At 41.8% G+C, this 14,564-nt stretch overlaps 1 protein-coding gene across 1 annotated transcript in view; it reads right to left on the bottom strand.

The window, feature by feature from the left end:
- Positions 1 to 7,017: 7,017 nt before the first annotated feature.
- Positions 7,018 to 14,564, bottom strand: part of NMS (neuromedin S) — a 187,369-nt gene continuing 179,822 nt past the window's right edge. Inside the window, exon 11 of the mRNA XM_075334263.1 lies at positions 7,018 to 10,674. The gene's annotated coding sequence lies outside the window, so the exon portion shown is untranslated. The remainder of the gene's footprint in view (positions 10,675 to 14,564) is intronic.

The raw sequence follows: 14,564 nt of genomic DNA, 5'->3' as shown, positions 1-14,564 counted from the left end.
CACTCACAACCAGGGTGGGAGACCTACCATAGAACCAGGTGACAGGGCTGGGTACTGTGAGCTAACGAGCAGCCAACTGGGGAGGGAGGGATCAGACCTCGGGGAGGAGCTAGTGGCCTGGGAGGTGTGGGTAGACAGTGGAACAGTTAGTTAAGTTTTAGAGTCTGAAGTGAGAGTTTAGAAAAAGAGAATGAAGTTGGAGGAAGAGAGTGAGGAGGAAGTGAAGTGAAGTAGGTGAAAGTGAGCAGTCGTAAGAAAGGTGTCAAAACAGACAAAGGAATCTTGAGACACAGAGAAAGAGGAGTAGAAAGACATCACAAGGACCTGAGGAGAAACAACAGTCACTCAGGGGAGAAAGTAGCTGAAGAGCGAGAGAGCAAGCTCCAAGGACAGAGGGATCCTGTAAGGTGAACATCCAGGGCTCCCAGTACTTTGCACGCAGGGGGTCCAGATCCCAGAACAGACCGGGACTTCAAGCCATCTATTAACTCTGCCAGGCGAGTGGGTTTACAGGACTCATCTGCCCCCATTAAACGTCCGAGGCATCAGCAGCAAGGGGAGGACCGGGACATATTCCCTTAAATAGTCCAAGCTGTCTGCAGCAGGACCCATACACCAGATGGACCTCCAGGAGCTCCACTCCAGGGAGGACCGACAAACACACCAGAGTGCATAGGTGGGAGAGTGGCACCAGGTTGACTGCCACAGCTACAATGCTGGCCAAAAGTATTGGCACCCCTGCAATTCTGTCAGATAATACTCAGTTTCTTCTTGAAAATGATTGCAATCACAAATTCTTTGGTATTATTATCTTCATTTATTTTGCTTACAATGAAAAAACACAAAAGAGAATGAATCAAAAATCAAATCATTGATTATTTCACACAAAACTCCAAAAATGGGCCAGACAAAAGTATTGGCACCCTTAGGGGTACTTTGCACGCTGCGACATCGCAAGCCGATGCTGCGATGCCGAGCGCGATAGTCCCCGCCCCTTGTGATAGCTGCCGTAGCGAACATTATCGCTACGGCAGCTTCACATGGACTCACCTGTCCTGGGACGTCGCTCTGGCCGGCGACCCGCCTCCTTATTAAGGGGGCGGGTCGTGCGGCGTCACAGCGACGTCACACGGCAGGCGGCCAATAGGAGCGGAGGGGCGGAGATGAGCGGGATGTAAACATCCCGCCCACCTCCTTCCTTCCGCATATCCGACGGAAGCCGCGGTGACGCCGGTAGGAGATGTTCCTTGCTCCTGCGACTTCACACACAGCGATGTGTGCTGCCGCAGTAGCGAGGAACAACATCGGACCGTCGCGTCAGCGTAATTATGGATTACGCCGACGCTGCACTGATGATACGATTACGACCCTTTTGCGCTCGTTAATCGTATCACCGAACCTTTACACACTACGATGTCGCATGCGATGCCGGAAGTACGTAATTTTCAATTTGACCCCACCGACATCGCACCTGCAATGTCGTAGTGTGCAAAGCCCGCCTTAGCCTAATACTTGGTTGCACAACCTTTAGCCAAAATAACTGCAAACAACCGCTTCTGGTAACCATCAGTGAGTTTCTTACAATGCTCTTGTGGAATTTTAGACCATTCTTCTTTGGCAAACTGCTCCAGGTCCCTGAGATTTGAAGGGTGCCTTCTCCAAACTGCCATTTTGAGATCTCTCCACAGGTGTTCTATGGGATTCAGGTCTGGACTCATTGCTGGCCACTTTTGTAGTCTCAAGTGCTTTCTCTCAAGCCATTTTCTAGTGCTTTTTGAAGTGTGTTTTGGGTCATTGTCCTGCTGGATGACCCATGACCTCTGAGGAAGACCCAGCTTTCTCACACTGGGCCCTACATTATGCTACAAAATTTGTTGGTAGTCTTCAGACTTCATAATGCCATGCACACGGTCAAGCAGTCCAGTGCCAGAGGCAGCAAAGCAACCCCAAAACATCAGGGAACCTCCGCCATGTTTGACTGTAGGGACCATGTTCTTGTCTTTGAATGCCTCTTTTTTTTCCTGTAAACTCTATGTTGATGGCTTTTCCCAAAAAGCTCTACTTTTGTATCATCTGACCAGAGAACATTCTTCCAAAAAACGTTTTAGGCTTTGTCAGGTAAGTTTTGGCAAACTCCAGCCTGGCTTTTTTATGTCTCGGGGTAAGAAGTGGGGTCTTCCTGGGTATCCTACCATACAGTCCCTTTTTATTCAGACGCCGACGGATAGTACGGGTTGACACTGTTGTACCCTCGGACTGCAGGGCAGCTTGAACTTGTTTGGATGTTAGTCGAGGTTCTTTATCCACCAGCCGCACAATCTTGCGTTGAAATCTTTCGTCAATTTTTCTTTTCCTTCCACATCTAGGGAGGTTAGCCACAGTGCCATGGGCTTTAAACTTCTTGATGACACTGCGCACCGTAGACACAGGAACGTTCAGGTCTTTGGAGATGGACTTGTAGCCTTGAGATTGCTCATGCTTCCTCACAATTTGTATTCTCAAGTCCTCAGACAGTTCTTTAGTCTTCTTTCTTTTCTCCATGCTCAATGTGGTACACACAAGGACACAGGACAGACGTTGAGTCAACTTTAATCCATGTCAACTGGCTGCAAGTGTGATTTAGTTATTGCCAACACCTGTTAGGTGCCACAGGTAAGTTACAGGTGCTGCTAATTAAACAAATTAGAGAAGCATCACATGATTTTTCAAACAGTGCCAATACTTTTGTCCAGCCCCCTTTTTATGTTTGGTGTGGAATTATATCCAATTTGGCTTTATGACAATTTTTATTTTTTTTTCATTGAAGACAAATTAAATGAAGATAATAATATCAAAGAATTTGTGATTGCAATCATTTTCAAGAAGAAACGGAGTATTATCTGACAGAATTGCAGGGGTGCCAATACTTTTGGCCAGCACTGTATAGTGGACTCGGGCGCAACTGGGATCCAGCACATCTCCATTGTGCGAACCCAGCTTTAAGTAAAAGCAACCAAACTGCACTCCCCTGTCTGGACTGATTTATTGCCCTGAGCCTCCACGTTAAACTTTACCTACCACTGGGGAAAAGCCCTGCTCGCGGGAGGCTCCACCATCCTCGCTACCCCATCCATCACCCCCAGGGAAGACTACCCTACTATCCCTGGCCGTGCACTGCGAGTGGCGAAGTCGGACTATTTTTTATTATTTTTTCCCTTTTCATTTAAAAACTGTTCGACGGTGCCCCCGGGTCCAGGACCTCTCGAGCCACGGATCGCCTGGATCTGAGCAGCTCGGCTGCCCCGGGGCGTGACACTTACATAATATTCTAATTTTCTGAGATAATGACTTTTGAGTTTTCATTGGCTGTAAGCCATAATCATCAACATTAACAGAAATAAACAATTGAAATAGATCACTCTATGTGCAATGCCTCTATATAACATATGCATTTCACTTTTTGTATTGAATTACTGAAACAAATACATTTTTTGATGATATTCTAATTTATTGAGATACACCTGTATATGCTATACCAACACTACCAACACTAAGTAGCAATTACTTGTGAAGTGTAAATTAAATGTTCAATAGTTTTTAAATATTTTAAAAATATAAATCCAAATATTGTGACTTGCATTTGTATTCAGCCCCCCCGAGTCAATATTTTGTAGGACCACCTTTCACTGCATGTACTGCTGCAAGTCTTTTGACCCTCATGAAGATGCCCCTGGCGAAACGTGCGTCAGGGTATCTTTTCTCTTTCTTTGCTTCTGGCACGTTATTTACAGCCTGACACTAGTCCCTATGGCTGCTCGTGTACCCTCCTGTATCTCCATGCCTCTTCTTCTGCTATTTTAGTACTTTGGGCCATTGGATTAAGTATTGCCTCCTCTGCTGCTATTTTGGTACTTTGGGTCAGTGCAATAACGTTGCCCCTCTAGCTGCTATTTTTATTGTTGCATCTGGGTCTATGCAATAAGTATTGGGCAACATTATTTGTTCCAACTTTGTTCTTATATTTATTAATTTTTCTACAGCTCATACATTTTCTCTCCCTCTTTCTTGTATTCTATTTGTACTGTTTAGCACAGTCTTCTTCTTGGTCCTCTCTTTGATATTCTTTTGCCACAGTGTTTTGAGAGTGTTAAAAATCCTTTCTGAGATAGTGAAATATTTATATCAATTTATATTTGGAGAGTGCAATATACAATAATAATTTTCTCTGAGAATGTACAATATCTATATTAATTTGAATTTGTTCTTTTTGCACTGAGGACCTCTAGTGGTCAATTAATGAATATACTTCTCTTGAAATTATTTATTTATGGTACACACGTGCTTTTGACATTTTCTTGACTTATCCCCTTGTCCGTTTTTTAGTGTTATGTTTCAATAAAGATGTTATTTGTCTCTACTCCCAGCTATTTACTCTATTTTTCTTGTAGGATTTTGTTCTTATTTCAGAGTTAGCCATTATATGATTTTGGCCATTCATTGGTTGTTTCTTTTGAAGCAGGTCTCTATCAGCTTTGCACATTTAGAGGTTGACGTTTTTGCGCATTCTTTGCAAAATAACTCTACCTCAGTGAGATTGGGTGGAAAGCGTCTGAACAGCAATTTTCCAGTCTTGCAACAGATTCTTAATGGGACAATTTTTAGATTTATATTTTTTAAATATTTAGAAAACCTTTTATTTTTTTCCTTTATACTTCACAAATCAGTGTTACATTGTGTTGGTATATCACATAAGATGGCAATAAAATACATTTAAAGCATAACAGTCATTTTAATTTCTATTTCTAAATCAATAGTACACTTAAGATATCTTATAAAGTTGCTTATTTTTATCAGACAAATTTGCTTCTTTCTCTGCCAGAATTGATCAGTCAACACCAAAATTGTGAATTGTGAGGTAAAATCTGTATTCAGTGAAGACTTTCCCATTATTGAGATGGGAGATGACAGTTGGTGCTGATGGGATTCTATGTAGATGGTGTAGGGAGGAGCTATAAGCAGAGGGAGGAGCTAGATTCAGAGCTCCTCCCCCTACTTCATTCTACATAGCTTCTCATTAGCACCATCTGCCATCTCCTATCTCAGTAATGGGAAAGTCTTCAGTGAATACAGATTTTACCTCAGAATTGAGAATATTGATAATGGCTGATCAATTCTGGCAGAGAAAGAAGCACGTGTGTCTGATAAGATATATTACAAAGTTGATTATTTTCTTGTGTACTATTGATTTATGAAATAAAAATTAAAACAACGGTTAAGCTTTAAGTTGATGTAATGGGAAAAAAGGTGGAAAAGTTTACAGAGTCTGAATACTTTTTCAAGTCACTCTATATACAAATGCCTTTCATCACATCACTCGTACGATAATACTTTATATCAATAATTGTAATGAAAAATAAAATATAGGGCAGATCAATTCAAAATAATATAATTTTAGATTTTATTATGATTTTAGGAATGTTTTATTGTGAAACATTATGAAAGCAGTGCTATTATATCAAAACCAAGCTCTACTTTATAACCGCATTAACTAATACAATGTTCGGCCCCCTTCACACGTCCGTGTCTCCGGCACGCATTGTCTTCACTTTCACACGTACTGGAGACAGGTTTACACACATACTCATTAAAATCAATGGGGATCTTCAAACCTCCATGTTTTCATACGGACTGAACATGTGTCCTTGTGAACCATGCATGTGACCTTGTGATCCACATGGAGGCATATCCGTTTTTACCGGCACCACGGCTGAAACATGTACAGCAAATGGATATAATCTGTGTGATAGGTAAAAGAAAAAAACGCTTGACACCGAATCAATGTTTTTTACAATATGCTAAAGAGATACAAAGATAGACAGATGTATAGAGATACTGTAGATGGATAGGCTAATACAGTCCACACTGTTTGCCTGTTTTTTGAGCGCTGCCTTACTTTTATCATCCTATTATCTTGCTTGTTATTTTACAGGGCTTTGCACCTGTATCACATTTTTTAATTTGCTGTTCCATTTTTTTTTTCAGCTGTCTGCTTTACTTTGGCTGTCTTCTCTCTTTTTGTTTTATATATATATATATATATATATATATATATATATATATATATATATATATATATATATATATATATATATATATACATATATACACTGTGTATATATATATATATAAAAAGGAGTGATGTACTTTAGACAGCCCTTGCACCCCATCCCCCACGTTATCCAATAGCCTCATGTGTTTTTAAATCCCAAGGTTACTCGCTGATCTTATATGTAGGTTTTTAGGAGCCCAGACAGATGATTATAGAGTAGGACCCAGCAATGGAGGTTGCCGTGACGTGGCCACTGGGCAGGTACTACAATGGCCATTCTAATGTGCCAAACTCCTCTAAATGTTTTATATTAGTTTTTTATTAGTCTGCCATTAGTGTGTGCAATTGTTTTTCTCTTAGAAAATGCAGGAAAAAAAATCCAGCTAAGTATACATGGATGAAAAATATAATGTAGCTTTTATTTATAGCATTAAAAGTCTATAACGGCACCGACATGCAGGACTGTGGAGTCTGTAAGCCAAACCTTCGACTCCAACTGCGAGTCCTCAATTTCCCTTGCACCGACTCCGACTCCACAACTCCGACTCCCACATATATTGCTTATAGTTAAGTGAAAAAATTGTTGCAGTACAATGTGAACATCAGACATTTAATCATTTTTATGATACAATAATCAAGATATTTAGATAGAATATAAAATATATTTATTGTAATACAACTTTAAAACACAAAAAACTGTAATAAATTGTAAATATGTAATACACTATGTAATATACAGTAGATTACATATATATCTTGCATATATATATACATATAGATATATATATATATTACATATTGACATATTGTTTTACATATTTACAATTTATTACAGTTTTTTGTGTTCTAAAGTTGTATTCCAATAAATATATTTTATGTTCTATCTAAATATCTTGATTATTGTATCATAAAAATGATTAAATGTCTGATGTTCACATTGCACTACAATACATTTTTCACTTAAATATAAGCAATATACTAAATGTTATTATTTAGTATGTTTTTGTTGAAAACTGTTTTTTTGCCACTTACATAGTGTATTACATAACACCATGTAATATACTATGTCAGTGGCAAAAAAACAGTTTTCAACAAAAACATACTAAATAACATTTGTGCAGTCCATGAATTTGTTCTAAGAAATAGAATTGCTTCCATCAGATCCTCCTTCGCAGATGATCTCAAATCTGACCTAATAATTTTAAGGCTAGAGAACAACCTCTCTACAGTAACTTGGGTTGGAGGCAAAGCCGTAACCACATGAGCAACATCTCTAACAATTTCCGGGTATAAAGGAATTGCCTCATGCACAGTCAGTTTTGATGAATTTTTGACTTTTTCTATTTCTTTGAGAGCAAGTGAAAAATTTTACTGAAATCTGGTCAATCTGCTGCTATAGGAGACAGATTGAAATCTTTTTCCTTGCGGCAACGCTTTGCCTGCTCCATGTCATCCAAATACTTGTCAAAGTTAAAATCCTCATCTGATGAGGATGAACATATGGCAGCCCATAGAATAATAGAAGAAGGGCAGCACTCTCCGGTGGTGTGAGACTATTTTATTTTCCAATGCTGACAGGTGAAACAGACATGAGGGAATGGAGGGAGGGAAACACGAGGACGACGGTACCATTTCGCACCTCTAGGGGTGCTTTCACGGGTCCATGGTCTTCTATTATTCTTTGGACCTACATGCTTTGGCTGGGCAATAGCACCTCGGTAGGAGACTTCATCTTCCATCAGGAAAAGATCCACGATTATACCCGGTATACTAAGCAAAATTTACTAGGCAAGAGCCACACTGAATAGTGTTGGAACGGGACTACTTTACTACCTCCTAAATGGGTAAGCAGTGCTGTGCACATTCTGTCTAATATATTTCAAGTTTGAACATATGGCAGCAGTAGCACTGTCAGGACTGAAGTTCTCTTCCGCCTGGCAGTCCTGTAGCCGCTCATCCTAACTGCTACCTCACTAAAAGCTTCTTTTCATTTAGTAAGCTGTTGATCATCAAGCAGTATATGATGACTTGGGTCCACATAAAGAGCTGCCAGAAGAATCTTATTTTCCAATAGCTGCATCTCTCTCCGTTTCATTAAACCTCCTCTTTGGGACAGGCAAAATAGCAAGTTCTTCCACTCCCTTATGAAAATGCCAGGAGTTAAATCCTCAGCTTGTAATTTTTTAGTCACGGTAAATGGGTGATTAACCAATTCCTTTAATTCAGCCACCTGTGTCCATTGACCTTCATTTAAGGTTACTTGAGGGTTCACCATATCTATAAGAAATGATTTTAGTTCAAGCAATCGCTCAGTCATTAAATAAGTGTTGCCTCACTGAGTGGCTTGATCAACAATTGCCCCTTTCCCAGCACGTCTCTTCAAGATGGAATCAATTTGAGGGGTTCTTGCGGCAATAACCAATTTCCTCACTTTTTCAATCAGATATCCAGCATGTCCGCCCAGTTTCACACATCCGGCTTTTCGCCGGTTTGGCGGATGCGGCACACGCCAGTACAGTACGATACAGTACAGTGGCAGCACCGCAACTTCCAGGTCACATGACAGCATGTGACCGGCATTTGTCGCGCTGCCACTGTACTGTATACACTGTACTGCAGTGCGCTGCATCCACCAAACCGGTGTAAAGCCGGATGTGTGAAATCGGGGTCCCTCTTGCAGACTATCTCTTATTGCCAGCTGCAGCGTGGCCACAACACAGCGCATGTGATGAATATGAAAGTGTTTTGAATCATCTTCAACAAGATCATCTAGTCCTAAAGTATCATTTTGCTGTTCTTCTGTTGTAATATCTGTTTGTTCCTCAGTTACATGAACAGCGCTGTGGCTCCATCTCACACATACTGAATCCTAAATTTTCTTCTAGATGTTGTTCATTACTCTCATTCATCAGTTTAATTGTACTTATCATGTTTCAAGCATTGTCCGCTACAATAGCAAGAACCTGTTCTTGTTTTGAGTTTGTAATCTTGCAGAACTTTTTCCACTAAGGCCTGGAGAAACTGGCTGATGTGATGAGCTTTAGTATCTTTTACTGCCAGTGTCTTGCTAACAATTTCTTTTTTATCACAAACATCGAACATTGATGGCAAAATAATTCAGTTAAATGCAGTGACTCTGGCATCCCAGCAAAGGCAATGGGTGAAAAGATAGGACATTCAGACACATCGTTTTGTCAGGATCCTTTTTTGTGCTCAAAAACAGATCCTCACAAAGAATGAGCATGTCAGTTTGTGGTGGTTTTCTAATCTGCTTTTGCTATTGAAAGCATTATTTATGAGCTCAAAAACCTTTCAGGTGATGCGGTTTTTTAAAAAGCTGATCTGCTTTTGCAGCTGACAAACTTATCCTCAAAAAACACAGTAAAAACGCTGTGTGAATGTAGCCTTAGATCAGGAATAGAACAGCCATTTATAGGACATTTCATAACTTTCCCAAATTCCTATGAAAAAATATTCAGCACATTCTGCATTGCACTACTGTCCCCAATTTATTATATATTTTAGGAGTCGGAGTTGGTGCATTTTATACCGACTCCGACTCCACCAAAATGAGCTCCGACTCCATGACTCCGACACCACAGCCATGCCGACATGTAGTACTGACTGTACAGTATGGCTCAATGGGACAACAACGTGATTCGGCGACAGCGTCTTCCTCTAGTCAACTGAGACCCAAGGAAGGCGCTATTCCCGAAATGCGTTGTTGTTCAATCGACCCATACTGCAATGTCAGCATTACATGTCAGTGCCGCTATAGACTTTTAATGCTATAAATAAAAGCTAGTTTATTTTTCAGCCGTGGATGCCCAGCTGGATTTTTTCCTGCATTTTCTGGTTTACTATTGTGCAGTTTGCTGCTGAAGTTCCATGCTTGGATACAGGACCTCTACAATACAGGGTGGATTCTGACATATCTACAGAGTGGATAGCAGTGTCTGTGTTTTTTGATATTGTATTGCTTTTTTTTCTCTTAATTCTATCTAGCAATCTTTGCTTATACACACCCAAACCATTACGGTTATTTCAGTGTCAAGCATTTTCTTCCAGTACATGTCACACAGATATCACACAGATGGAAAAAACGGAGCGTGCAACATGTGTGTTTTTTAAAAGGACGCATGAAGGGGGCCTTAGTAGAATTGCTCCCTTTTACATGCACAGCCAGAAGGAATTAATTCTCTCTGCTCCACATCTTCTCTTGCTTGATCCACCATAAGCTCCATTCACAGAATATCGGAAACTGTAATGATGATATAATATTGCTTATGGAACCCACAGGACTGATGATTGGTTGTAAATGGAGCAGTTCTAGTTGTATTGCAAACGCAATTAAATATTGTGACATAAACAAAACCTAAATACATTATTATTAGTTTACTAACATTGCAAAATTATTAAGACATGTTAAAATTTTAAAAAATATAGATAACTTCTTTCTACTCTTAAAGTAATGCAATGTCGGCAGTTATGTTTAGCAGTCAAAAAGAATGCGTCTGTAAAGCTAAAAAAAAGGTTAAACAAAAAGAGAATAGTTGATCAATCCATGCTTGAAATCCTCAGTGATTCTGTAAAAGAAACAGTTTGATAATGTTATCTTAGTGAACCGAACAGTAGGTACAGTATGTACTTTAGTTTTCTCTTAAAACTCATAGACATCACGTAATATCTCTTTGTACCAGTTTGTGCACTTATAACCATCAGCCTTGAGAGCCAAGGATGACATTCCAATAAAAAAAAAAGCATCAACATTAACCAATGATGATCAAGATGGTTTCGACACAAGTTTGTGTATTGCTGCTTCAAGATGTCACAACAACACTTTAAAGCCAACAAAAACAATGATTAAAGCTCTGAACAAAAAATGACTTTTGACACAAAGAGGTATAAAGCTTAAAGGAAACGTGTCATGATGAGAATGGCATCTGATCTGCAGCCAGCATGATGAAGGGTAGAGGGAGCTGATCAGACGGATATGTACAGTATATTGTTATGGGAAATCTAATATATAAAGCTGAGTGTATGTGTTTGTGTGTGTGTGTGTGTGTGTATGTGTGTATGTCCGCTAAAGGAATCCGAACCGTCGCATTTACAATCACGAAATTTTGCACAGACGCCTCATGTGACCCAGGGAGCGTCGTAGACTATGTTTTGACAGAAAAATGTAACCCCTTGTTTTACAGTTAGTCTCTAAAATCCTGCCACCATTAAACTGAATGGAGGTGGGAGCTATAGGTTATTAATTGCAACTGTCAGTAGTTGCTATAGGAACAAAATAAACTGTTAGTTGAAGCTTATATGATGTTGGTGGAGAGATGGATAGAGAGACAGAAAAAGACAGACAGACAGACACAGACAGAGACAGATGGGGAAAGAGACAGACGGGAAAGAGACAGCCCTGGAACGAAAAAGCCCTGGAACGAGACAGCCCTGGAACGAGACAGCCTGGAAAGAGACAGCCCTGGAATGAGACAGACAGGGAAAGAGACAGACGGGCAAAGAGACAGACGGGCAAAGAGACAGACGGGCAAAGAGACAGCCCTGGAAAGAGACAGCCCTGGAAAGAGACAGCCCTGGAAAGAGACAAACCTGAAAAGAGACAGCTGAGCAAAGAGACAGACAGGCAAAGAGACAGACCTGCAAAGAGACAGCCCTGCAAAGAGACAGACCTGCAAAGAGACAGACCTGCAAAGAGACAGCCCTGGAAAGAAACAGCCCTGGAAAGAGACAGACGGGCAAAGAGACAGTCCTGGAAAGAGTCAGCCGGGCAAAGAGACAGTCCTGGAAAGAGTCAGCCGGGCAAAGAGACAGCCCTGGAAAGAGACAGCCCTTGAAAGAGAGAGCCCTGGAAAGAGACAGACGGGGAAAGAGACAGACGGGGAAAGAGACAGTCCTGGAAAGAGTCAGCCGGGCAAAGAGACAGTCCTGGAAAGAGTCAGCCGGGCAAAGAGACAGCCCTGGAAAGAGACAGCCCTTGAAAGAAAGAGCCCTGGAAAGAGACAGCCCTGGAAAGAGAGAGCCCTGGAAAGAGAGAGCCCTGGAAAGAGACGGACGGAGAAAGAGACAGCCCTGGAAAGAGACAGGCCTGCAAAGAGACAGCCCTGGAAAGAGACAGCCCTGGAAAGAGACAGACGGCGAAAGAGACAGCCCTGGAAAAAGACAGCCCTGGAAAGAGACAGCCCTGGAAAGAGACAGACGGGGAAAGAGATAGACGGGGAAAGAGATAGACGGGGAAAGAGATAGACGGGGAAAGAGACAGACCTGGAAAGAGACAGACATGGAAAGAGACAGACGGGGAAAGAGACAGACGGGGAAAGAGACAGACCTGGAAAGAAACAGACCAAGACAGACAGAAAAGAGACAGACGGGGAAAGAGACAGACAGACACACACACACATAGAGACAGACACAGAGACAGAGAGAGACAGACAAACATAGAGATGGAGACAGATAGACTGATACAAATACAGACAGAGATAGAAATAATCAGACAGAGACATAGACACAGACAGACAAGGAAAGAGACAGACAGAGAGACAGACAGACAGAGACTGGGAGAGAGACAGAGAAACAGTTACTATCCCAGGCAACACCCGGGTACTACAGCTAGTGTTTCTATAAAACTTGAATTTTCTTACTAAAAATCCCTAGTTCATGTATGTATGGGTCCAGGGGGCGGTCTAAAGGCCCTGTCACACACAGAGATAAATCTGCGGCAGATCTGTGGTGACAGTGAAATTGTGGACAATCAGTGCCAGGTTTGTGGCTGTGTACAAATGGAACAATATGTCCATGATTTCACTGCAACCACAGATCTGCCAAAGATTTATCTCTATATGTGACGGGGCCTTTAGTCAGTGATTGACAATGTTCCTTATATGATTGCTAGTAAAACCACCCATTGGACATCTATACATACAAACACCAAGGATTTGAATGAATAAATTACAAGTTATACTGAATCTTTTTTTACAAACCTATATTATCTTCTCTTTCACTATATCATGTTGTCCACAGGTTAACTGCATGTACAATGTGCCCAGGTTCCCTTAACTTGTCAGGTACAGCTGAAGACATAATGTCAGTCTCAGCAATTGTCTCTCTCAAACTGCATTCACAATGACTATTTAAAGTTCTGTGGGCCATTTCCATTGAGGGCTTGACATTTCCGGGAGGGATTTTCCGGTCGTTGATTCCTATATTATTCCCAATTACCCTTACCCGGTATCAATAATACACGGACACTGCTTGCGACTTGGTAAAAAATGGCCACAGCAGCCCTTTATTGCCTATTGTTTACACACTAACACAAGGGGGCGCCGTCCAACGGGCGTCCCCAACATTTAACAATAGGTAATACCATAATAATAATAATACAGTACGTAATACAATACGTAACCCTGGGTAGGCCCGGTCCAGAAACCACCATCCACCACCAAAACATGATCCCTGGCCGCAACACACACCAGGCCGGAGATGAGGTATGAATCACGGATCAATACCCCCCACCTTGCAGGACCCATGCCTGCAAGATCCTTGTAACCGGAGCCACTATATCCTACAAGTGACTCTCCAATCAAATAACATTATCCGTTAAACCGCCTCTGGACCAGACCTACCCCCGCCACAGAACAGGCCACGTGACACCTTGCGTGGCCTGGACCCCCACACACCCAACGCTTGCTCCACCAACTTGAAAGCCAAACCAACCATTAAAACCTTTCCATCCATCACTTAAACTCTGAGCATCCAATATATGCACCAGCCAGCGTACCCAGTCCACCTTACTGCACCGCACTCCCCTGATCCTTGGTGGCAGGAGCCACCGGGTCCCTCTGACGGCCACTCAGGCCCACCATGCCACAAGCTCCCAAACTATACCGGAATCCACACCATGCCCCGTTGGCCTTATTATAACCAATTAAATGCAGTACCGACTGTACCATCGTCCTCCCCAGTACCGACCAAAGAACCACTGTACAGTCACCCTGTACAGTCATTCCTCCTCCTGTCTCCAGCTGAATTAAACCACCACTGGGGTTGAGATACAACAACAGGATGACACTCACACTGCTTATGCTACTGGGTCACTTCGCACCCCAAACCTAGTTCTCCCAGGAAACCGCTAAAGTGAAACCCCGCTGTAAAACGACTGCAATCCATAGCCTTGAAATTTCCCCTACAGCTGACCTTGCAGCTTCCCCAGAGCCAAATATCACTACCGGTCTCCCCTGACCGATTTATTCCGCCATCACACCCTCTGACAACAACAGAGGCTCGAGCTGTCTTCCCCAGAAAATCCCAAAATCTTCCCACATACTCAACTACCACACTAATGGACCTTCTTCATCCGAAATCAGGCCCACTTAATTTCAACGAGGCCCACACGGCCTAACGGAACCATGCTCCACCCCAAAATTAACACGGCCTCAAAAAACAAAACAACCACAACCATCAC

This window comes from Anomaloglossus baeobatrachus, chromosome 2 (assembly GCF_048569485.1).
Source record: "Anomaloglossus baeobatrachus isolate aAnoBae1 chromosome 2, aAnoBae1.hap1, whole genome shotgun sequence".
NCBI classification, from domain to species: Eukaryota; Metazoa; Chordata; class Amphibia; order Anura; family Aromobatidae; genus Anomaloglossus; species Anomaloglossus baeobatrachus.
The sequence above is the reverse complement of the archived record's forward strand: the minus strand, read 5'-3'. Positions and strand labels throughout refer to the sequence as shown.